This window comes from Lonchura striata, chromosome Z (genome assembly GCF_050655825.1).
Source record: "Lonchura striata isolate lonStrDom1 chromosome Z, ASM5065582v1, whole genome shotgun sequence".
Taxonomy (NCBI): Eukaryota; Metazoa; Chordata; class Aves; order Passeriformes; family Estrildidae; genus Lonchura; species Lonchura striata.
In genome coordinates this window covers 5933982-5958872 of record NC_140740.1, presented here as the reverse complement: position 1 = coordinate 5958872, position 24891 = coordinate 5933982, and positions in this window count along the sequence as shown.

The window sequence follows — 24891 nt, the reverse complement described above, 5'->3', positions numbered from 1 at the left end:
TCCCAGAGCTGTGTGAGGCACTGGCTCCTGCAGCCATGAGCTGACAAGCTGTCCCTGCCTCCCGCTGGCCTCGGCTCCCCTGGCACAAGTGCCGTGCCCGAAGGACGCTGCCCTGTGCTCCAGCCTGCCGAGCAGCCCGGCTCCCTGCCCCGGTGCCCAGGGTGCTGCACACACTGCTGACCTTTGCCAGGAGTCGCAGGGCAGCGGCACAAGAGTGGGAATGCTGAGCCAGGCCAGCGGGCCTCGGCTGCCCTTGGCCTTTCTCTCCTCGGGCAGACTCCAGAGGGCCAATGCCTCCAGGCTGGGCTGTGCCCAGCAGGGCTCCGCTTGCCCTCGGGAGCAGCCGGCTGCGCTTGGGCTCTGAGAGCGGAGGATGCGCCCGCTGCCAGCAAGAGGCACGCAGGGCCGGGCTGTGCCTCCTGCAGCTACCAGGGCCTCCTTGCAGCCTGGCCCTGCCGAGGCTCAGGCTGCTCCGGGCTCTGCCAGGGCTCTGCTGCGGCTCCACGCCGGGCAGGGCCGGGCCCGCTCTCAGCTCACACTCGCTGACAGCTCTGCACCGCAGGAGACCTTTCAGAGCACCTCTCTGATCTTTCTGCTTTCTCCGCTGAGCGAGGCTCTCCTCCAGCCAAAGACATTGCCCTTCACGATACAAATCCAAGTGGCAGGCACCCAAATGCTCTGGAGTCACAGCTGAAGGCCTGCATCTGCACAGGATGTTTTGGCTGCACCACTTGCCCTTCGCTTTTTCCTGCAAATGCCATTGCCCTTTCTGCCTCAACTAGAAATACTACAGCTGGCCAAAAGCTGCCTAGTTGGCCACATTCCCAAGACAGTGTGGTCTGGAAAGGATGAATGAAGAAGAGCCTTCCCCTACTTAAAAAACATACAAAAGAAGCCATAAGTGTGACTTAACACCCATAAAAACCAGCTGGTAATTCAGAAGGAAATGTTGAGTTTTCTGAAGGGGTCAGAAAGAGGGCAGTCTTCCAAGTGAGTTTATTTTTCAGAAATTTTATTTAATGAAAATCCTTGTTTACAATCTTATTCCAGAAAACTCTTCAACAATCCTACTCTACCAATCCTACGCCACAATCCTACTCCACAATCCTATTCTACAAAACTCTTCAACAACCCTACTCCACAATGCTCCTCTACAATCCTATTCCACAAAACTCTTCAACAATCTTACTGTACAATCCTATTCCACAAAACTCTCCAAAAATCCTACTCTACAATCCTCCTCTAAAATCCTATTCTCTAAAACCTTATCAACAATCCTCCTCCTATAATCCTCCAGTCCTCAAAATTCCTTGTGGTGATGACATCTCTACTTGGTTGTTACATTCTTCTCTGCTGCATCCTCTTCAGGACGGTGATAAGTGGTGCCAGGATGGATACTGGCTTGGCTGATGTTACAAATGGATGCTGTCCAAAGGGAAAAAAAAACAACAAAGAACAGTGAACCATGACCTTCCAAGCTCAGTGCCTCACATACTCCATCAGGATTCCTCTAGTCCCTAGAAGGACCCAGAAAGGAAAACAATGCGACCATCTGCTCCTCAATTGTCATGTGCAGGATCTTGCCATCACAGGCAAACCCGGCCCAGAATCCCACTCATCCATTTATTCTGGTTTCTCCATCTTGCTGGGGTTTTTGCCCTGCCAGTGCTCTAGAAATGGTGCTTTCTGTCCCTGGGGTTTCTTCCTTTCAAGAAGCTCCAATGACTCCCATAGGTCCCTGTCTTGTGCTAATTTCCACAGGCACACAGAGCAGTGTCTGCCTTTCCATGCCCTGCCCCTCCTGTGCTGCATGGCACCTTCCTTCCCAGCAGGGCCAGCCGAGTGGCGCTGGGTCCTGCAGTTCCCTCTCTGCCACACAACCTGGCAGTCAGCCTGGGCCAGTTCCCCTCTGCCTGAGCGTGCCAGGCAGCAGATGGCGCTGGGACAAGTCCCTCTCAGCTCTCCCTGTTTGTGTGCCAGAAACCTCTAAGGGTGGGGTGGGGGGCACAAACCAGGACCCCTCAGAGGCTCACAGTGAGTCCCTCACAGCCCCTCCTGCCCACAGCCAAATCTCTCCAGAGTGCTCTGCCAGGACTGGCAGCCGTGGCTTCCTCCACCACCATTTCATGTCTCTCTACAATGCTCTACGTCAATTCTTTTGCTGTTAGGTAAAACAGAATACACCACCAAATTAAAAAACAGGGCAACAGAAAGAATAAGAAAATAGAACACCTGTCCTATCTTCTGCAGAGAGAGGTGGAAGTATTCAGTTTTGTGAAGAACGGGACTCAGGGAGACTTTATTGCCACTTTGCAAGACTTCAGAGTGGCTTTGAAGAAAGTGGGGGACACCGTTTTTAACAGGGCCAGTTACAACAGAATGTGGGCAAATAGTTTCAAACACAAAGGGGATCCAATCAGAGTAGGTCTAAGGAAGACCTTGTTTACTCAGAGCAGGGTGCCACCCTGGCACAGGCTGTCCCAAGAGCTTGTAGGTGCCCCATCCCTGGAACCATTCCAGGTCAGGTGGGAAAGGGCTCTGAGCAACCTGATCCCTCTAAAGATGTCCCTGCTCATTGCAGGACACTTGGACCAAAGGACATTACAGAGCCCTGCCAGCCCAGCCCAGTCTAGCACTCCTCAGCATTTTCATTTGAAGAGCACCAAGAGTGGAGGTGAGGAGGAAGGGGGCTCATCTGAGGCCTCGGACCTTGGTGGAGGAGGAGCCCATCCCTCGCACACTGTTTCACCTCAGCCCCTTGGCATTTTACCTGCAGCAGCTCGTTGGCAGACCAGCGCCGCTCCTCGTCTCTCTGCAGACAGCAGCTCAGGAAGTCACGCAGCCAAGCCGAGAGGAGCTTGGGCTGCCGCAGCTGTGGCGTCCCTGCTGTTGCTATCAGGAATTTAGTCTGGAGAAACAGGAAACACAAGGCTCCACCTGCTTCTTTCCCATCTGTAACTGCCCTCCCAGAACCCATTGTTTAACCTCTCTTCTTCAGTGGCAGTTTCTGCCTTGGCAGAGACCCAGAGATGACTTTCCTTTACCAACAAAAAAACAAACTCTGATGCAGCCACAGCTTTGCCAACATCCCGCAGATCTTGCCTTGGCAGCCAATTTCATTGATTGACCTAGTTAGTTGGGAACTACATCAGCAAAAGCACATTTGCTTCTCTGAGGATTCACACCAGCTTGGCAGCATTTTGGAAGGGGGACTTTGCTATGTTAACTCTTTCCAAGGATTAGGACATGAAAGGCATCTCTGCAGTGCTTGTGGGTCACTTCAGCCTGGTTGCCATAGAACAAAACTTTCAAAGTTTTTTGTCCTGTTCTTGAAAACAATGGTAATTGGAAGAAGAGAAAGGAAATCCATCAGTTAACCCCCAGGTAAGGAAACAAACATTTATAATCTCATATTCAACACAGACACATTAAGGTGCATGCACTAATGTATGGGGATGAAAATGCCTGCTTGGGCACACAGGAGCCACTGCAGCTCTGTCTCTCAGCAGCCTGAAAATTTCAGCTTCCTTACGCAGCAACAGAAAAGCTTTTCCTGCTCCGAAGATGGAGAGGTGCCATCCCTGTGGACACCCTCTGCTCATTTAGCTACACAAGTCAATGCATGAATGGAAGACCCATCCCAGAAAATGCCAGGAAACAAACAGGAGGTTTTGGCAGGCTCTCCCTCTCACCAGGCCCTGGCTTGGTGATGTGGAGAAGGTGGCTTGGGCTATGAGAGAAACACAGTCACTAAGTGTTTCAGCAACACTGCACAAGAAGCAGAAGAGACTCTGTGGCCCTTGCAGCCTCATGTTCAGGTTCCAGGCATGTTTCTCAGTGTGCAGAAACTGCACAGGGAATGCAGTTCCTCACTAAAACCACTCTTTTAGAAACTCTGTTAGGTTTGGCTTTCTTTCCTTCATTTCTGGAAGTATAGCACCAATTCTAAGCTGCTTGTTTCCTTTTATTGTGGCCATCTACACAGACCGAAGAACTGGAACCACTTACAGCCCAAAGGAAAATGTTGCCTGAGCATGGGGTTTGTTTGCATGTGGTATAGCTTGAGTTCCACACTGATGCAACCAAAACTACAGCAGATGCTGATGTGTTGCAGGGACATTTTAAGGAGTGGACCTTGGTGGCAGTAGTTCCAGCAGATGGCAATGGGATTTTGTCCAATGGCATGCAGAACAAAGGGCAGGTGAGAAAGACAAACGGGATCAGTGAGGATTTGCTCCTTACCGTGGCAGGACTTCGGCTCCAGTAGGGAACTTTCCGTTCTATCATTTCGATTCCCACAATTCCAAAAGACCATATGTCCACTTTGGGGCCATATGGTTGACGCATCACCACTTCAGGCGCCATCCACCAAGGAGTCCCGGCCACCGAGGACGGTCTATTCTTCCCAGGGCTGAGCTCAACAGAGATGCCAAAATCAGCTGAGGGGAAAGCAAAATACTGCTTTTATTTGAATTCTGTGCAATTAGGAAACCAAGCAAAAGAATTGCCCAGTAGAACTTTGAGAATGTGCTGTTGAATCTCCTGGACAACTGTCCCTGCTCTGTTTCCTCAGGATTTTAGCCAAATCCCCACATTTTGTATACTGCCTTCAGCAGTGGCTTTTGTTCTATGGAAGCTTTAGACTTGTTGCTCCCTCCCTCTGCAATGGACACACACAGAGCAACACCCCTTTTGACTGCTTGTTCCTTGTCATACCTCTGTGCACCTTGCAACCATTTCATCAGCTCAGAGCGGGGGGTCCCCGCACTGCCACCAGCACCATTCCTGGGGAGCTGGCAGCCACTCAAAGCAGCCCCTCACCCCACATCCCTGAACGCTGCACCTGACCAGGAATATACTGACCCAGCTTGACAGAGCCGTCGGTTCTGAGAAGGATGTTGTCGCTCTTCACGTCTCTGTGGATCACTTGGTTTGAGTGAAGAAAAGCCAATCCTTGCAAGCACTGAGAGAGTCAACAGAACCAGGAGGGACAAACCCAGTGATTTCATCACACCAGAAAGGAAACAGAGACTCTAAAAGGTTCCCATTCCCCAGGAGAATGGTGAGTAATGGCAGAACACAGTGCCATTGAGAGGAAGATTTGCTGCTCCAACACTTGCAGAGCAGGACCTTTCTAAGGAAAGGCATGTCACCTTTTGAAAGAGCAACAGCACCTGCTGTTGTAGACTGTCCCCTGCAAACCAGCCAGGATGACTGCTGCTGCAGTGGATGTGCTCAGAAGCAAAGAGCATTTTGGCTGCACTAGTATCCTTTTTAGCTGAGGACTGAAAGTAAATAGTCTCTCTTTTTACCTTTGCTGTTCATTTCAAATCCTGCTACCAGCACCTTGCTTCTACAAGTGAGGAATGCAGTGAAGACAGGCAAAAATTTAGGGAGGCAAGATGGAGAACAGCAGATACAAGAGGCAGAGTGAGAATACAACAGCAGGAGATAAGAGTACAAGAACTGAGTAGAGTGAGTGCAGGGGCACTCCAGGCATTTCACTGGAGATGCTTTTACGTGCCCATAGCATACCAGCAACGCAGAAGCAAAGTTTGGCACATGAAACCTCTCCTGTTCTGAGCCCCTATTTCTCAGACAATCCTGCCCAAACCCTTGAAAGCACAGGTGGGCTTGCTGACCTCCCGACTGATGACTGCTATCTCGATTTCAGTCAGGAAGGTCTTCCTGATGACATCGCTCAGAGCGCCTCCATCCATGTACTCCATGACCAGCCAGAGTTCCTCACCCAGAAGGTGGCTGAAGGAAAGAAACAAGGGCGTGAAGATAAACATGCATGGCTTACTTGATTTTTTGCTTCCGGGCTTCTTGTTTCCAAGGCCCTTTGTGACAAGGACAGAATAAAAGGAATAGACATTCCCTCTTGGCTGTGCTTTGTTTGCAATCTGTGCAGTCTCAGGGAGAAAGGCACAGCTGTGAAAAAGGAGATGTCTTAGATGGCCAGCAAGTGAAAAGTGTGGTTTAGTAAGAGCCCAGATCAAAAGCCTGTCACGCGTGGTGTTTCTGGAAATAAGCACCTAGTCTTCCTGGCATGCATAGCAAAGAAAAAGAGGGGCAACAATCCAAGGGAAATCCACTTTAGGATGGTTCATCATTCAGCATTGAAGAAACTTTAAAAAATCAATCCCAAAAGAATGTGGAGGCAGTGAACTTAGAAAGTATTAACTTTGTACGATACAGCTGATCCAGGTTTTGAATAATTTTGGAATAATTTTCAAACTACGTGTGCCAGGGAAGACTCATGCAGACAAGATGCACTCTCTTCTCATCCATTGCAGATGAGTAGAGAAATATTAATACATTATAATTAACAGCTCTACTTTCTAGAAGTGACCAAAGTGGATTTTTAACCTCTCATGTTTGCAGTATGTACATGCATATTCACAGGATAAGACCATGACCACTCACCTGTCTAAATAATTCACAACACTGGGACTCCTATGCTTCTTCATGATTGTGATTTCATTAACGGTTAGTTGCTTCCTCTGCTGTCCCTTAAGGCTTATTTTCTTTATGGCCACCTAAAATTACACTGAAAATCAGTAACTTGAGAAGCTGGTGTCATGAGACCACAAGGCACATGGAGCAAGTGATTTTGCAATGACACAGTTGAGCTGTGCCAAACTGCCTTGTGATTAGGCATTGCAGTAATTAGGAAATGACATTGCAATAGCCCATTTCTCCACTCCCTTGGGGGCTAGTTACAGGACATGTGGCCACTGAGGTTTTGCCGTGAACACTTGGTGACACTGGTGTCTCAACTATCACCCACAAACCTCTGAGCCCACTCCCTGCTGCTTTGTATGGGATTCAGAAGAAGTAATCCATGCCTTAATACTCTGTGGCTACATCTTGGGCTATGGGCAGGGCTTCGAATTTCTAGGGATGCCTCTTAGATCTCTCCCTATGTGCAGTTCTCAAGTGCAGCACTGCAGGTGGCTAAAGAACTACCAGTAACTTTCAGATGTATTTGCTGGCAACCAGAAATGAGAATTCAGGACTCTGAAGCTGTAGCCCCAAAGAGCAGTGAGATGCCCTAAGGCACCACCTTTGTTTTAGCAATTGAGAGCGAGTGAGCACATCCTTCTCTGAAATGAACTGCTGCCCTGCGTGACTTCCTTCTGGCAGCTGAAAAGGACAAAGACTGTCCCCAATGTATTTTGCAGGCTGGTACCAGTCTGTGTTTCTTGTGCCTCTTCAGCACAGCTCGACCCAAAGCTCCAGCCACAGCTGCTCGCACCAGAGGGGAAAGGCCTTGAGTGCAGCAGAGTCTGCAGGGGATGTTGACATTTACCTCTCCTCCTGTGGCTTGGTTGAGTGCTCTAACCACAGATCCAAAATGCCTAGAAACAAAACAGAAGCAGAGAAAGGAGAAGCTGTTTATTTCTTAGAGTGAAAGCTGGCCCACACAGGAGATCTCTGCTGTAAATGCCTAAAACCTGCAGGATGCAGGAGGGCTCTGCCAGAAGGCAGATGATGCATTTTCCTCTCAAGTGCATGGGCAGTGCCTGGGCTGGTTGCAGAAGCGCTGGGGTTTACTGCCTCAGCTCCTAAAGGGAATTTATTCTTTCATCTTAGGTTTGAGTTTCTAAACTCTGTGGTTCCTATTCTGAGCATGGAGCATTTCCTTCCAAGAACCGTGGATTGAATGAAATTCTCCTGGGAACTGTTATCTCACAGCTTTGAGAGGGGCTAGGTTGCCCTCTCAGGCAAGCAAGATTCTTCTTTATTCATTAGTGTGGCAGTGTGGTTTTGAGACATACAAAAATACTGAAGAAATTAACACAGAGCTGTCCCACACTTGAGAGACAAGGAGATCTTCCAGGTCCTGCTCCTTGATGTAGGCAGGCTTTGGCAGCATGGAGATGTCTCTGACAATGCCTTCTGAGCACCCTCACAAGTTCTGAGCAGCGCTGAAGAGATAGGACAATCTATCTCCAGTGTCTGAACATGTTTGCAGCTGACCTGACTTCACACTGGATAGATATTCCAGTGGAACTCCTGATATACCAGTGATATAGCAGAAGAACCCCTGGCCCATGGTTGTGTAGAAGTAAGTGTGGCTGGACTCACCCCTTGCCAATATATTCCATTTCAGTGTATTTCATCTTGGGATTTTCCACGTTCACCATTTTCCCTGAGGGAAACAAAATGCAAGATGCTCACTTTAAAGCAGAGATCCCAGCTTCCAGGAGATACAAAAGGCAGCCCCAGTGTCTGGAGGCAGTCAGCTAGTTGCAACAACAGCAACAACATCAACAGGACAGGCAGCCCTGCAGTGCAGATGGCTGGCACAGAGACTGATTGTGTAGAGCCCTTGGAAGAGTTCTCTTGACAGGAAACAAAGCACAGGGAGATGCATTCCCAGGAGAGGAGCACATCTTCTCCAGCTTTCAGCCAAAACATTGCCCAAACAATGCCTTTCCAACTGTAATCCAGAGCAGCTCATGCTATAACCAATGTCGACAGTGCTTTCAGCATCGGGACCCTCACCCTTCATGAGCAGGCTGAGCTCACAGACACCCATCTTGGGGCTAAGGAAGGCTCCAGCCCTGTCCCACCAGCCCTCAGGGACAGGGCAGCGACCACAACAAGGCTGGCAAAGCCCAAGCATGAGTACTGACAAGCAATGGGAAGAAGCCACAGGCAGCCTGGGCCCCGTACAAAGTGTTGCCCCCATTCATGCCACAACAGGATGGGCTTTGAGATCAGACACACCGAGGTGCAGATCAATGCCATTTTTGTCCCAACAGATGATGGTAGACACAGAATCCACTGGGCTCTCCACTGGGCTCTGCTCTCAGCCCCACCAGGTCTTATCTGAGAGTTCAGCACTGGCAGCTGTTATGGGCAAGAAGCAGATTCATTGGGCTGTGCTGCAGAATCCCAGAGGACTTGATGTGTTTTCCTAGAGACGGATCTGAGCAGGGCTCGGGCCAATGGGTAGGATTCTAAGAGTCATGGGAAAGAGTGGGGAAGGTACGAAAAAGTGCCATGGATCTGAGGAATATACCATGGATGGGCTGGAGGCTGTCTCCTGAGAAATGCCTGCAGTACAGATTTATCTGATCAAACCACTTCGATGTGTTTCTGTTGGAAACATCTTTAGAAGCATAAAACTAGGATATGAAATACAGATTGTTATAAAAGTATCTGTTTTTTTCTTTGGGGGCACACGGGAAACACCTCCTGCTCTCTATTTCTCCTGTAACCTGATATTCTTTCACAGTAGTTTTTATTGACAAAAATATAGCATTCTCACGAAAGGAAACTGTATATGTAGTAGTGGCAACATAAAAATGTCATAAAAATGACATCAATAAGACATGTGGGGCAGAAGGGCTCCTTCAGGATGGAGATAAACCAACTCCACCAAAAAATAACCGCTACAAAGAAACAAACACGACCAAAAAACCCAGCAAAAAGAAAACCAAAAAAACAACCCCATAAAAAATAAACAGGGAAAAAGCAAAAAACCCCAAACCACCAGCCCCCTAAAAAAAAAATCCCCAACCAAAAAGACAAAAGTCCAAAACCATAAAATTTCTGTGAAGATTTTTTGCTCTGATGACTGGTTGGAAGTCAGGAGTCTAAGGGGAAATTAGGAAGCTAAAAATTCTCTTTGGTTTGGCCACTAGCATGCAGGACTTGCCTAGCCTTCTGCTGATGCAAGAAAAATCCCTGCTTCAGCCTTTAGCCGAGAGGGAAGCTCAGGCAAACCCAGGCCAGTCCCAGCTGTCTTCAGAGGCAGCAGGAGCACCCAGAGCTCTCTCTCGCTGCCTCAGAGCACAGCACTTCCTCTGGGGAGTCCTAAATGGCCCTGTGACACCAAACTCAGGAGGAACATTTGGTACAGCTCTGCTGACACCTGCACACAATCCACTGACCCTCAGACAAGAAATACAGCAGAAGTACAGAGCATACGCAGGTACTGCTCCTCAGTCTCCTGGTTCTCAGAAGCCACGTGGAGGGAGATGAAGGAGCTGAGAAGGAGGAGATCACCAAAGGCTGAGATTGAGTTCACAGGTTCCACATCATAGGTTCCTTTAAGTAATGCTGCTGCAGAGCGAGGATTGGGACCAGAGCCCGTGCAGACGTGCTGAAACTGCAGCACTTTTCGAGGAGGGGGAAGTTCCAGTTGTCTGGGACAAATTTGGTGATCTTCAGGGCCAGTGTGTTCTTGGAGGTCTTTGGAGGCTGCCTGGTGAGATATCAACACATGCACCTCAAGTCAAACAGAATATAGCAGTCAGAGACAACAGCTTATCCCTCTCAGACAAGAGTGACTGACTGTGAGAAAAGGGAAAGAACTGATTAACAAGGAATACAGACAGCTTGGAAAAGAATGGGGCCTCACAGATTCCTGGAAAACACAATCATCTTCTTGCAGCTTAGCAAAAGCCAAAAGAGACTGTACAAGTGAAGAAGTGCTCCAGAAAACCGCAGAACACTTCCACAAACCAAACACACCTTTCCACAAAGGGAAAACAGACAAAAAAAGCCCTGCCACCTGCAGCACTGCCACGTGTGCCCTTGGCCACGACGCTGCAGAAGCCCAGAGATCGACCTTCCCTGAGCCGAGCAGCCAGAAGCTCAGCCAGAGTCCCCAGACCTTCAGGGCCTCAAAGTGACAGGTCAAAGGCCAATTTCTAGCTGGAGGCCACTGCCTGCAGGAAATGGCTACGTCCCACAGGATTGCAGCACTCGGCATCCTCAGCAAGCAACATGCAAGTGCTGGCTGGTCAGAAACTTGCAGCTCTGCCTTGCACTAAAGACAGCACCACCCACAACTGGCACTTACTGTCTTGGATCGATCGGCCACAGCTGCAGGCTTGTGGTCATCTTGCTCCTTTTGCTCCTTTTTGGCTCCTTCTCCAGGAGCAGAGGGAGCCGGGACAGAGACCGCTGTTCCTTCTGCCATCTGCGGCAAGAGAGAAGCATGAGGGACAGGCCGTTACCACTCATTTATGACCTCGTTTCTCCTCAGATCCACAACCACCTTTTCAAAGGAGAAATCCTCAACTTTGTTAGCAATGGGATTCTAAGTCACTCCAACCAGATGAAAATGGGCCAACTCAACAGAACTCTATTTGATGCACTCTATGAATTTGATAGTCCTCCCTGGCTGCCATCAGCAAGCAATGGTGCCCCTGCACAACAATGGAGCTTTGAGCTCTTTTATTTATTGCCCTGAAATGGAAAAGGAGGAAATAGCCAGCAAGGCCATTGCTATTGCTGCGGCAGATATGGAAAAGTCAAACTGGATCAGAATGCCATCCAGTGCGTGAAAAGGGCAGGAACGTTTGTGCAGAAGCATCTGTGCTTGTTGTAAAAGAGAGAAAATGGGCAGGGCTTCACCTCCTAGCAAGCCAACAAGCCACAAGACAAAAGTGTTCCCTCCTCAGGTGGCTAAAGCACTTGGAGGCAGTGAGGGCATGTTTGGCAGGGAAACAGCCCTGGTGGTGAGCACTGTCACATATGGATCTAAGGAAGTGTGCCTGAAGGTCCCTCAGGAGGCTCCCGTTGTCCAGGCTGAAACCCCTCCCTAGCTCTCGTGTCCTTCTCTGCACACGCTCCAGCCCCTCAAGGACTTTCAGCTTCAGAGAGGCCAACAAGTGGACACACACTCCCAGCTCTGGCCGCAGCGCTGCCCAGCCCAGGGGGACGGCCACTGCCCTGCTCCTGCTGCCCCACTACTGCTGACACAGGCCAGGATGGCTTTGGCCTTCTTGGCTATGTGGCCAAGCGCTGGCCCACATTCAGCTGCTCTTGACTGGCACCACTGGGTCCTTTTAACCTACTCAGGTCCCTCACCACAAAATTGCCCCTTTGACTTCAAATACAGCATCCCCGGTTCCAAGATGTCCTGCCTCTTCTCAGCCAAACAAGACAGCAGTCAAGGACTTGCAGCTTCACCCCCACCCTAGGCCCTAATGCCATTTCCAAAGCTGCAGGCTTCATCGCAAAAGGCGTCCACAGAAACTTGCCGCTTCTTCTTTCTGCCACACAAGAAGTCTTCCCAACGAGGCACTTGGTTTCTTTGGCCACACTCAACAAGAATGGCACCCACAGATTCCTAGACAACTCAATCATCTCCTTGCAGCTTAGCAAAAGCCAAAAGAGACTGTACAAGTGAAGAAGTGCTCCAGAAAACTGCAGAACACTTCCACAAACCAAACACACCTTTCCACAAAGGGAAAACAGACAAAAAAAGCCCTGCCACCTGCAGCACTGCCACGTGTGCCCTTGGCCACGACGCTGCAGAAGCCCAGAGATCGACCTTCCCTGAGCCGAGCAGCCAGAAGCTCAGCCAGAGTCCCCAGACCTTCAGGGCCTCAAAGTGACAGGTCAAAGGCCAATTTCTAGCTGGAGGCCACTGCCTGCAGGAAATGGCTACGTCCCACGGGATTGCAGCACTCGGCATCCTCAGCAAGCAACATGCAAGTGCTGGCTGGTCAGAAACTTGCAGCTCTGCCTTGCACTAAGACAGCACCACCCACAACTGGCACTTACTGTCTTGGATCGATCGGCCACAGCTGCAGGCTTGTGGTCATCTTGCTCCTTTTGCTCCTTTTTGGCTCCTTCTCCAGGAGCAGAGGGAGCTGGGGCAGAGACCGCTGTTCCTTCTGCCATCTGCGGCAAGAGAGAAGCATGAGGGACAGGCCGTTACCACTCATTTATGACCTCGTTTCTCCTCAGATCCACAACCACCTTTTCAAAGGAGAAATCCTCAACTTTGTTAGCAATGGGATTCTAAGTCACTCCAACCAGATGAAAATGGGCCAACTCAACAGAACTCTATTTGATGCACTCTATGAATTTGATAGTCCTCCCTGGCTGCCATCAGCAAGCAATGGTGCCCCTGCACAACAATGGAGCTTTGAGCTCTTTTATTTATTGGCCTGAAACGGAAAAGGAGGAAATAGCCAGCAAGGCTATTGCTATTGCTGCGGCAGATATGGAAAAGTCAAACTGGATCAGAATGCCACCCAGTGCATGAAAAGGGCAGGAACGTTTGTGCAGAAGCATCTGTGCTTGTTGTAAAAGAGAGAAAATGGGCAGGGCTTCACCTCCTAGCAAGCCAACAAGCCACAAGACAAAAGTGTTCCCTCCTCAGGTGGCTAAAGCACTTGGAGGCAGTGAGGGCATGTTTGGCAGGGAAACAGCCCTGGTGGTGAGCACTGTCACATATGGATCTAAGGAAGTGTGCCTGAAGGTCCCTCAGGAGGCTCCCGTTGTCCAGGCTGAAACCCCTCCCTAGCTCTCGTGTCCTTCTCTGCACACGCTCCAGTCCCTCAAGGACTTTCTGCTTCACAGGGGCCCACAAGTGGACACAGCACTCCCAGCTCTGGCCGCAGCGCTGCCCAGCCCAGGGGGACGGCCACTGCCCTGCTCCTGCTGCACCACTGCTGCTGACACAGGCCAGGATGGCCTTGGCCTTCTTGGCTATGTGGCCAAGCTCTGGCCCACATTCAGCTGCTCTTGACTGGCACCACTGGGTCCTTTTAGCCTACTCAGGTCCCTCACCACAAAATTGCCCCTTTGACTTCAAATAGAGCATCCCCGGTTCCAAGATGTCCTGCCTCTTCTCAGCCAAACAAGACAGCAGTCAAGGACTTGCAGCTTCACCCCCACCCTAGGCCCTAATGCCATTTCCAAAGCTGCAGGCTTCATCGCAAAAGGCGTCCACAGAAACTTGCCGCTTCTTCTTTCTGCCACACAAGAAGTCTTCCCAACGAGGCACTTGGTTTCTTTGGCCACACTCAACAAGAATGGCACCCACAGATTCCTAGACAACTCAATCATCTCCTTGCAGCTTAGCAAAAGCCAAAAGAGACTGTACAAGTGAAGAAGTGCTCCAGAAAACTGCAGAACACTTCCACAAACCAAACACACCTTTCCACAAAGGGAAAACAGACAAAAAAAGCCCTGCCACCTGCAGCACTGCCACGTGTGCCCTTGGCCACGACGCTGCAGAAGCCCAGAGATCGACCTTCCCTGAGCCGAGCAGCCAGAAGCTCAGCCAGAGTAGCCAGACCTTCAGTGCTTCAAAGTGACAGGTCAAAGGCCAATTTCTAGCTGGAGGCCACTGCCTGCAGGAAATGGCTACGTCCCACGGGATTGCAGCACTCGGCATCCTCAGCAAGCAACATGCAAGTGCTGGCTGCTCAGAAACTTGCAGCTCTGCCTTGCACTAAGACAGCACCACCCACAACTGGCACTTACTGTCTTGGATCGATCGGCCACAGCTGCAGGCTTGTGGTCATCTTGCTCCTTTTGCTCCTTTTTGGCTCCTTCTCCGGGAGCAGAGGGAGCCGGGACAGAGACCGCTGTTCCTTCTGCCATCTGCGGCAAGAGAGAAGCATGAGGGACAGGCCGTTACCACTCATTTATGACCTCGTTTCTCCTCAGATCCACAACCACCTTTTCAAAGGAGAAATCCTCAACTTTGTTAGCAATGGGATTCTAAGTCACTCCAACCAGAAGAAAATGGGCCAACTCAACAGAACTCTATTTGATGCACTCTATGAATTTGATAGTCCTCCCTGGCTGCCATCAGCAAGCAATGGTGCCCCTGCACAACAATGGAGCTTTGAGCTCTTTTATTTATTGGCCTGAAATGGAAAAGGAGGAAATAGCCAGCAAGGCTATTGCTATTGCTGCGGCAGATATGGAAAAGTCAAACTGGATCAGAATGCCACCCAGTGCATGAAAAGGGCAGGAACGTTTGTGCAGAAGCATCTGTGCTTGTTGTAAAAGAGAGAAAATGGGCAGGGCTTCACCTCCTAGCAAGCCAACAAGCCACAAGACAAAAGTGTTCCCTCCTCAGGTGGCTAAAGCACTTGGAGGCAGTGAGGGCATGTTTGGCAGGGAAACAGCCCTGGTGGTGAGCACTGTCACATATGGATCTAAGGAAGTGTGCCTGAAGGTCCCTCAGGAGGCTCCCGTTGTCCAGGCTGAAACCCCTCCCTAGCTCTCGTGTCCTTCTCTGCACACGCTCCAGCCCCTCAAGGACTTTCAGCTTCAGAGGGGCCAACAAGTGGACACACACTCCCAGCTCTGGCCGCAGCGCTGCCCAGCCCAGGGGGACGGCCACTGCCCTGCTCCTGCTGCACCACTGCTGCTGACACAGGCCAGGATGGCCTTGGCCTTCTTGGCTATGTGGCCAAGCGCTGGCCCACATTCAGCTGCTCTTGACTGGCACCACTGGGTCCTTTTAGCCTACTCAGGTCCCTCACCACAAAATTGCCCTTTGACTTCAAATAGAGCATCCCCGGTTCCAAGATGTCCTGCCTCTTCTCAGCCAAACAAGACAGCAGTCAAGGACTTGCAGCCTCACCCCCACCCTAGGCCCTAATGCCATTTCCAAAGCTGCAGGCTTCATCGCAAAAGGCGTCCACAGAAACTTGCCGCTTCTTCTTTCTGCCACACAAGAAGTCTTCCCAACGAGGCACTTGGTTTCTTTGGCCACACTCAACAAGAATGGCACCCACAGATTCCTAGACAACTCAATCATCTCCTTGCAGCTTAGCAAAAGCCAAAAGAGACTGTACAAGTGAAGAAGTGCTCCAGAAAACTGCAGAACACTTCCACAAACCAAACACACCTTTCCACAAAGGGAAAACAGACAAAAAAAGCCCTGCCACCTGCAGCACTGCCACGTGTGCCCTTGGCCACGACGCTGCAGAAGCCCAGAGATCGACCTTCCCTGAGCCGAGCAGCCAGAAGCTCAGCCAGAGTCCCCAGACCTTCAGGGCCTCAAAGTGACAGGTCAAAGGCCAATTTCTAGCTGGAGGCCACTGCCTGCAGGAAATGGCTACGTCCCACAGGATTGCAGCACTCGGCATCCTCAGCAAGCAACATGCAAGTGCTGGCTGGTCAGAAACTTGCAGCTCTGCCTTGCACTAAAGACAGCACCACCCACAACTGGCACTTACTGTCTTGGATCGATCGGCCACAGCTGCAGGCTTGTGGTCATCTTGCTCCTTTTGCTCCTTTTTGGCTCCTTCTCCAGGAGAAGAGGGAGCCGGGGCAGAGACCGCTGTTCCTTCTGCCATCTGCGGCAAGAGAGAAGCATGAGGGACAGGCCGTTACCTCTCATTTATGACCTCGTTTCCCTCCAGATCCACAACCACCTTTTCAAAGGAGAAATCCTCAACTTTGTTAGCAATGGGATTCTAAGTCACTCCAACCAGATGAAAATGGGCCAGCTCAACAGAACTCTATTTGATGCACTCTATGAATTTGATAGTCCTCCCCGGCTGCCATCAGCAAGCAATGGTGCCCCTGCACAACAATGGAGCTTTGAGCTCTTTTATTTATTGCCCTGAAATGGAAAAGGAGGAAATAGCCAGCAAGGCCATTGCTATTGCTGCGGCAGATATGGAAAAGTCAAACTGGATCAGAATGCCATCCAGTGCGTGAAAAGGGCAGGAACGTTTGTGCAGAAGCATCTGTGCTTGTTGTAAAAGAGAGAAAATGGGCAGGGCTTCACCTCCTAGCAAGCCAACAAGCCACAAGACAAAAGTGTTCCCTCCTCAGGTGGCTAAAGCACTTGGAGGCAGTGAGGGCATGTTTGGCAGGGAAACAGCCCTGGTGGTGAGCACTGTCACATATGGATCTATGGAAGTGTGCCTGAAGGTCCCTCAGGAGGCTCCCGTTGTCCAGGCTGAAACCCCTCCCTAGCTCTCGTGTCCTTCTCTGCACACGCTCCAGCCCCTCAAGGACTTTCAGCTTCAGAGGGGCCAACAAGTGGACACACACTCCCAGCTCTGGCCGCAGCGCTGCCCAGCCCAGGGGGACGGCCACTGCCCTGCTCCTGCTGCCCCACTGCTGCTGACACAGGCCAGGATGGCTTTGGCCTTCTTGGCTATGTGGCCAAGCGCTGGCCCACATTCAGCTGCTCTTGACTGGCACCACTGGGTCCTTTTAGCCTACTCAGGTCCCTCACCACAAAATTGCCCCTTTGACTTCAAATACAGCATCCCCGGTTCCAAGATGTCCTGCCTCTTCTCAGCCAAACAAGACAGCAGTCAAGGACTTGCAGCTTCACCCCCACCCTAGGCCCTAATGCCATTTCCAAAGCTGCAGGCTTCATCGCAAAAGGCGTCCACAGAAACTTGCCGCTTCTTCTTTCTGCCACACAAGAAGTCTTCCCAACGAGGCACTTGGTTTCTTTGGCCACACTCAAGAAGATTCCTAGACAACTCAATCATCTCCTTGCAGCTTAGCAAAAGCCAAAAGAGACTGTACAAGTGAAGAAGTGCTCCAGAAAACTGCAGAACACTTCCACAAACCAAACACACCTTTCCACAAAGGGAAAACAGACAAAAAAAGCCCTGCCACCTGCAGCACTGCCACGTGTGCCCTTGGCCACGACGCTGCAGAAGCCCAGAGATCGACCTTCCCTGAGCCGAGCAGCCAGAAGCTCAGCCAGAGTCCCCAGACCTTCAGGGCCTCAAAGTGACAGGTCAAAGGCCAATTTCTAGCTGGAGGCCACTGCCTGCAGGAAATGGCTTTGTCCCACAGGATTGCAGCACTCTGCATCCTCAGCAAGCAACATGCAAGTGCTGGCTGGTCAGAAACTTGCAGCTCTGCCTTGCACTAAGACAGCACCACCCACAACTGGCACTTACTGTCTTGGATCGATCGGCCACAGCTGCAGGCTTGTGGTCATCTTGCTCCTTTTGCTCCTTTTTGGCTCCTTCTCCAGGAGCAGAGGGAGCCGGGACAGAGACCGCTGTTCCTTCTGCCATCTGCGCCAAGAGAGAAGCAGGAGGGACTGGCCGTTACCACTCATTTATAACCTCGTTTCCCTCCAGATCCACAACCACCTTTTCAAAGGAGAAATCCTCAACTTTGTTAGCAATGGGATTCTAAGTCACTCCAACCAGATGAAAATGGGCCAACTCAACAGAACTCTATTTGATGCACTCTGTGAATTTGATAGTCCTCCCTGGCTGCCATCAGCAAGCAATGGTGCCCCTGCACAACAAGGGAGCTTTGAGCTCTTTTATTTATTGCCCTGAAATGGAAAAGGAGGAAATAGCCAGCAAGGCCATTGCTATTGCTGCGGCAGATATGGAAAAGTCAAACTGGATCAGAATGCCATCCAGTGCGTGAAAAGGGCAGGAACGTTTGTGCAGAAGCATCTGTGCTTGTTGTAAAAGAGAGAAAATGGGCAGGGCTTCACCTCCTAGCAAGCCAATAAGCCACAAGACAAAAGTGTTCCCTCCTCAGGTGGCTAAAGCACTTGGAGGCAGTGAGGGCATGTTTGGCAGGGAAACAGCCCTGGTGGTGAGCACTGTCACATATGGATCTATGGAAGTGTGCCTGAAGGTCCCTCAGGAGGCTCCCGTTGTCCAGGCTGAAACCCCTCCCTAGCTCTCGTGTCCTCTGCACACGCTCCAGCCCCTCAAGGACTTTCAGCTTCAGAGGGGCCAACAAGTGGACACACACTCCCAGCTCTGGCCGCAGCGCTGCCCAGCCCAGGGGGACGGCCACTGCCCTGCTCCTGCTGCCCCACTGCTGCTCACACAGGCCAGGATGCCCTTGGCCTTCTTGGCTATGTGGCCACACCCTGGCTCTTGTTCCACTGCTCTTGACCGGCACGCCTTCTTCCTTTGGGCCCACGCAGCTCCCCCACCACAAAATTGCCCCTTTGACTTCAAATACAGCATCCCCGGTTCCAAGATGTCCTGCCTCTTCTCAGCAACAAGACAGCAGTCAAGGACTTGCAGCTTCACCCCCGCCTCCAGGCTCCAATGCCATTTCCAAAGCTGCACTGTAACCCTAAAAATGCATCTACAGAACCTTGCTCCTTGAGCTTTTTGCCTCACAACAGGGCTTCACATCTACACACTTTGTTTCTGTGGCCACAGGTCTTGTTCCCCACAGATTCATGGACAACACACTCGTCTCCCTCCATCTTATTAAAAGTCACAAGACAGCTGGGCCACACACTTTGTAGAACTGAATAAATTCTCAAGAAAGCTGAAGAGCAATTTCACCAGCCAAACACGTGTTTCCACAAAGAGAAAGCAAACAAAGCAAACAAATGAAGCTCCAGAACCACCTCATGTGCACTTGGCAACAGCACTTCAAAAACCAAGAGACAGAGCTTCACTGAGCCGAGCAGACAGATGCTCACCCTGAGGCAAACAGGCTTTGGTGCCTCAACATGACAGGTCCAAGACCAATTTCTGGCTGGTGGTCACTGCCTGCAGGAAATCGCCGGGTCCTGGCAGGACTCCAGCACTCAGCATCCTCAGCCAAGCAGCAGCAAGAGCTGGCTGGTCAGAAACTTGCAGCTCTGCCTTGCACTAAAGACAGCACCACCCACAACTGGCACTTACTGGCTCAGAAAATTCAGGCTCTGCTGTGACCACTGATGGAGCCTTGCAGTCATACTCCTCAATTTGCTCCTCTTTGGCTTCTTCTCCAGGAGGAGAGGGAGCTGGGGCAGACACTGCTCTTTCCTCTGTCATCTGTGACAAGAAAGAATTATTAGGGACGGGCCGTTACCTATAATTTACAACCTTCTATATTCTCACATCTACCACCATTTCTTCCAAGGAAAATTGGGAAACTTTAATTGCAATGGGATTCCAATGCGCTCTTATGGCATTAAAATTGGCTAATCCACCTGTAATGCAAATTCCTCTGAAATAAATATTCCACCCTCCCTACTATCATGGAGCAATGATCTCTTTGTAACTGACTTTTTAATTCTTGAAAGCTCTGAAATGCAAAAGGAAATCTTGCTGCTCTGTGTTGCACGATAGACAGCACCACCCACAACTGGCACTTACAGAAGTGTCAGGCTCTGCTCTGACCACTGATGGAGACTCGCGGTCATTCTGCTCAATTTGCTCCTCTTCATCTTCTCCAGGAGCAGAGGGAGCTGGGGCAGACACCGATGCTGGTTTTGTGCTCTGGGACAAGAGAGAAGCGTGTGCGACAAGCTATTACCTATCACGTATAACCTCCTTCCTTCTCACATCTACGACCGTATCTTCCAAGGAGAAATCATAAAATTCCAGAGTAAAAGGATAGTAAAAGGATTCTAAGCCACACAGATCAAATTAAACCAGGCCAATTCAACAGAACTGCATATGGATATGAAGCTGATATTCCTCCCTGGCTGCCATCAGCAAGCAACATTGTCTCTGCAATGCAGAGTTTTAGCTTTTGAAAGCTCTGCAATGGAAAAGAAAGAAAGAGACAGCTACACCTTTGCTATTGCTGCTGCAGACATGGAAGCCTACAACTGGATCTGAATCTCATCCAGTGCTGGAAAAGGGCAGGAAACGTTGTGCAGAAGCATATTTGCTTGTTGGAAAATGAGAAAATCAACAGGACTTTTCCTCTACTAAACCAGCAAAACAAAAATGCAACCAGCAACAAGCAGGGAGTGTCTCTGACACCAGTGTCTAAAGCACTGGGATGCAGTGAGGGCATGTTTGGCAGGGGAACATCCCTGGTGGTGAGCACTGTCACCTATGGAACCATGGAAGTTTGCCTGATTGTCCCTCTAGAGGCTCCCGTTTTCCACCCTAAAGCTTCCTCAGCACCTCCTCCTTGGCCTTGTGCTCCACAGCATTCCCCAGCTCTTGTGTCCTTCTCTGCACACGCTCCAGCCCCTCCAGGGCTTTCTGCTTCAGATGGGCTCACAAGTGTTTACGTTAATAAAAAGATAAAAATCTTTCTAAAGTGTAAGATGACTTTAGAATGTAGACATAATTTTGGGAAATGTTGGGAAATTTGAAATTAATAAGCACAATCAGGACCATAAAATCGGGATCTAAATCATTAAGGAAAATTAAAATTTATAAAGCTGAGTCTGCGAGTTGCTATAGTAAGAATTTAGTAAGGAACCAAGCTGAGACTTCTTTCAGCAGAAAGCCCAGAACTGTGTCTAGAAACCAAGACAGATTTCTCTCAGAGCTCAGTTGCTACAACAATAATCTGCCTAGTTCAGAACATGATGTAGCAACATCTGATTAGAAAAAAATAGGGTTATATCTTTTGGAAAAAAAAGAGGTTTTAAGTTTTTAAACGAACAAATTTTATCCATGCCAGTCTCTTATGGGAGGGATAATAGCAGGCCTATGTATTAATCACTCTCACATTATAACTCTTGTTTTTTGACATGGAAAAAGAATTTTCTCGGAAGGCAGAGGTCAATTTGGATATTGACCAATTGAAGGTGGACACGCCTCTGAGAACACAGAGGGGTTAAAATCAGAATTCCCAGGAGAACTGGCTCTCTTTGGTTCCGGTCAGCGTGCAGTGCAGGACTCTCCCCTGCCCGGCCGTGGCTGGGTGGGGAGGGGGAGGCCCATGGCCTGACTGAGGTGGGCCCAGGGGTGGAGGGACTGGAACTGGGCTGGCCACTGCAGGTAGAAGGGTGGAGAAATCTGGGATGTCTCCATTTCCCCCCAGAGTCGAGAGAGAGAGAGAGAGAGAGTGAAGAGACAGCGGTGGTTTTATCAGCATCAGCAGTACGCCGCAGGGAAGGAGAAGAGCGAGGGGCCGCAAGGTGCCCAGCTGCCTGTGGGAGCCAGAGCCTGAGCATCGAGCCAGCCCTGGGAGTCAGGACTTTTAACCCTTCCTTGAGAAATGAAAGCTTGGTGAAATTTCACTCCTCCTCGGTTTGAAAGAGAGGAAGAGAGACAGCTTGGACCCTGGGATGTTAGAAGGAGGAATTCTAGGTGGGAGGAGATGAGGAGTGTTTTTTTTGGCTGGACTTTTCCTTGTTGGCCATAGACTGAACCGATTTTTCTCTTTCAAGAGAGACTGTATTTTAGGAGGATGCCAGTGAGCCAAGAGACCTGCTTCAGCTGGGAAAAGACAGAAGTGGAGCAAACAGAGAAGAGTTAGGGGGTTTGTGGTGGTGTCCCCTGACCTCAAAGAAGAAGAAGAGAAGAAGATCTCTGTTCTTGTACCCTCGGCCCCAGGGGAAAATGGGGGGAACTGTCGTCCCAAAAAATGAAAAAACTGAGCTGTTGTTTTCCCCCTCTTGGAAAGCATCCTTGAAAGAAAAAATCCTAAAAGCAGTCGGTCCATCCAGGCATTGGTGGTGAGAGCACTGTGCATGGAAAGGAGAAGGGTCACCATGGCAAACTTTTTCTCCGGGCGGTGCCATGTGTGACATGGAAACACAGGATGTGGCAGTGTGTTTCTTGGGGGGGTCTGTGGCACAGAGGAGACTCCTGTTCTCCCTTGATGGACTGAGTATCGATTGTCTGCAGGGTGGAAACCTGATTGGGGTCCAGATTGTGTCTCACTGTGGTTTGTTGGAGTTGGTGGTGGGAGGAAGAATACTTTGCAAGGTTTTCATTTTGATCTTTGTGTGTTTTTTTTCTCTCTTTTTTTTCCCTTTTATAGTAGTAGCTTAATAAAGTTTTTTCCTTGTTAAAAAGCTTTGGCTTGCTTTGCTCTGTCCTCGATTGCATTACAGCATTCAATTGAGAGATTGAATTTTCATGGGGGCACTGGCATTGTGCCAGTGTCAAACCATGACAAGAACATCAAAGAGTGAAATCAAACTTTGAAAGAAAGCAGAATTAACTCTCTTTATTTTTAATTATGTGTTAAAAAGTATTTTTTTTACTCTTATGAACTCATGCCAACTGATTATCGCATTGTGGCAAGACTGATTTTAACTAATTCACAATTTATGTTATTTATGAAAACTCCAGCAGAAAATACTTACTAAGGTTTTAAGGGAAAAATATGTTAGTAGTACATATGAAACATTTTCAGAAGCTAAATTGTCTAGCAAACTGCCATATGATAAACCAGACACAGAAACTTTTTTCCTAGGTCAGTGCTGAGAGATATTAAACAAGCTGCAAGAAAAACTTTCATTTCTGTCAAATCAACAGGTACTCCTCTTAAAGCATATTCGACCATGACACAAAGAACAAATGAATCATATCGTACATTTTTAATTAAGTTAACACAAGCTGTTGAATAACAACGCCCTGATAAAGCAGCTCATTCTTATATTCTCCAAAACCTAGCATTTGTAAATGCAAATGATGATTGCAAAAAAATTATTTCTACATTACCCAAACAGCCTCCAACTGTTACTCAAATGCTTTCAACTTACAGTAAAATTAGCACTCCAAGGTATCTTGCTACAGCACAAGCTAGTGCCTTTAGAGAGCAAATTACTAAATCTCATGATTCACTAAAAAACAAAGTTTAAAAAGCAATGGAAGAACAAATAAAACTTTTTGAAAAAACTCTTGCTGCTGTTCAATGAAATTCTACTAAAAAGTCGTGCTTCAGATGTGAGAAGACTAGTCATGTGATAAAGACTTACCTTGATCCAATAATAAAATCTGAAGAATACCTTCTCTTAGTCCTCAATATCAAAAAGGGAAACATTATGCAAAAAATTGTCATTCTAAATTTGATATAGATAGTAATCCCCTACCGTTAAACTCCAAGCAAAGCGCGACGCACCACGCAGTGAAACAAGCATTAGTAACCCAGAATCCAGGGAATTTTGCCCCCTTAGCCTTAACTAGGAGACCTCAAAGCCAAACACCTTTACCACCAGTACCACAAGATGTTCCTTCTTATTACCTCCAAGGACAAAACTGGACTTGGCCAACTCAAAATTAATACGGTTTTTAAAAAATTTCTGTTACGAATGTATACCTACAGGTGTGATTAAGAAATCACAACAAAGACAAGAATTTTAAATTCTTATAGGTTAAGACAACAATACAAGTCTTGGACTATTAATTTTTCCAGTTATCATTTCAGTAAACTACAATGAAGAGCTAATAGTTTTAGCTCTTCTCCTCAAAGCCCCAACAATAATTCAACCTAAGACGCCTCTTGCTTTTACAATTGCTTTACCTATAGACATACTCAAACAAAATGTATCTCAACAAGATGCTTTGTTAACCAATCAAACGGTGTACCAAGGTGTTCCAGATGTGATTTCTACTCCAATGCTAGGTGTCTTCTAAGTAGAACATACTTAGAAGTATGTTCTAAACCAACCAGAACTGACTTGTGCCCTAACTCATCGTGGTAGAACAATTTATGTTACAGGCATACCAGATACGGTGCAGATGTCTCTGTAATTTCTCTCCTGTTTTAGCCCAGTAGCTAACACTTAGTATCACCTATGAGAACACTCACAAGGATCAGAAGAACTACTGTTTGCTTACAAAGTGAATCCATAATTACTAGTACAAGTCCTGAAAGGAAGACAGCTGCTGCACGTCCCTCTCTATCAATAATTTCTAGAAACTGGCCTCTTGTCATTATCGCTATAAAGGACTGTTTCTTCAACATACCACCACTTCATCCTGAAGATGCCCCAAGATTTGCCTTCTCAGTTCCAGTCATCAATCAAAGAAAGCCAATGCAAAGATAGCACTAGAAATCTTTACCACAAGGGATGAAGACTTCTCTAACAATTTAACAATATTTTGTCACACAAGTACTGTGCCCAACTTGACAGAAGCATCCACAATCCACAATTCTACACTACATAGATGATCTCCTCATTGCAGCACTGACACAGACAAAGATGAAACAAACTCGTGACAGTGCTGTCACTGAAATCCAAAAGACTGAACTAGAATTTCTACATCTAAGATACAAGAAATCCCACTCTAAAAATATCTAAGATAGAAGATAGCAAAACAAACAATTTCACTACAAAAGATACACCTTCAAGTCAACATCAACACTTTGCAAGATTTACAGCAACTTTTAAGAGAAATGAACTAGATGAAACCTATTTTGAAAATTGCCAACGATGAACTTGCTCCACTTTTTGATCTACTGAGAGAAAACTGTGACATTAAATCTCCCAAGATTTTAACACCTGAAGCTCAA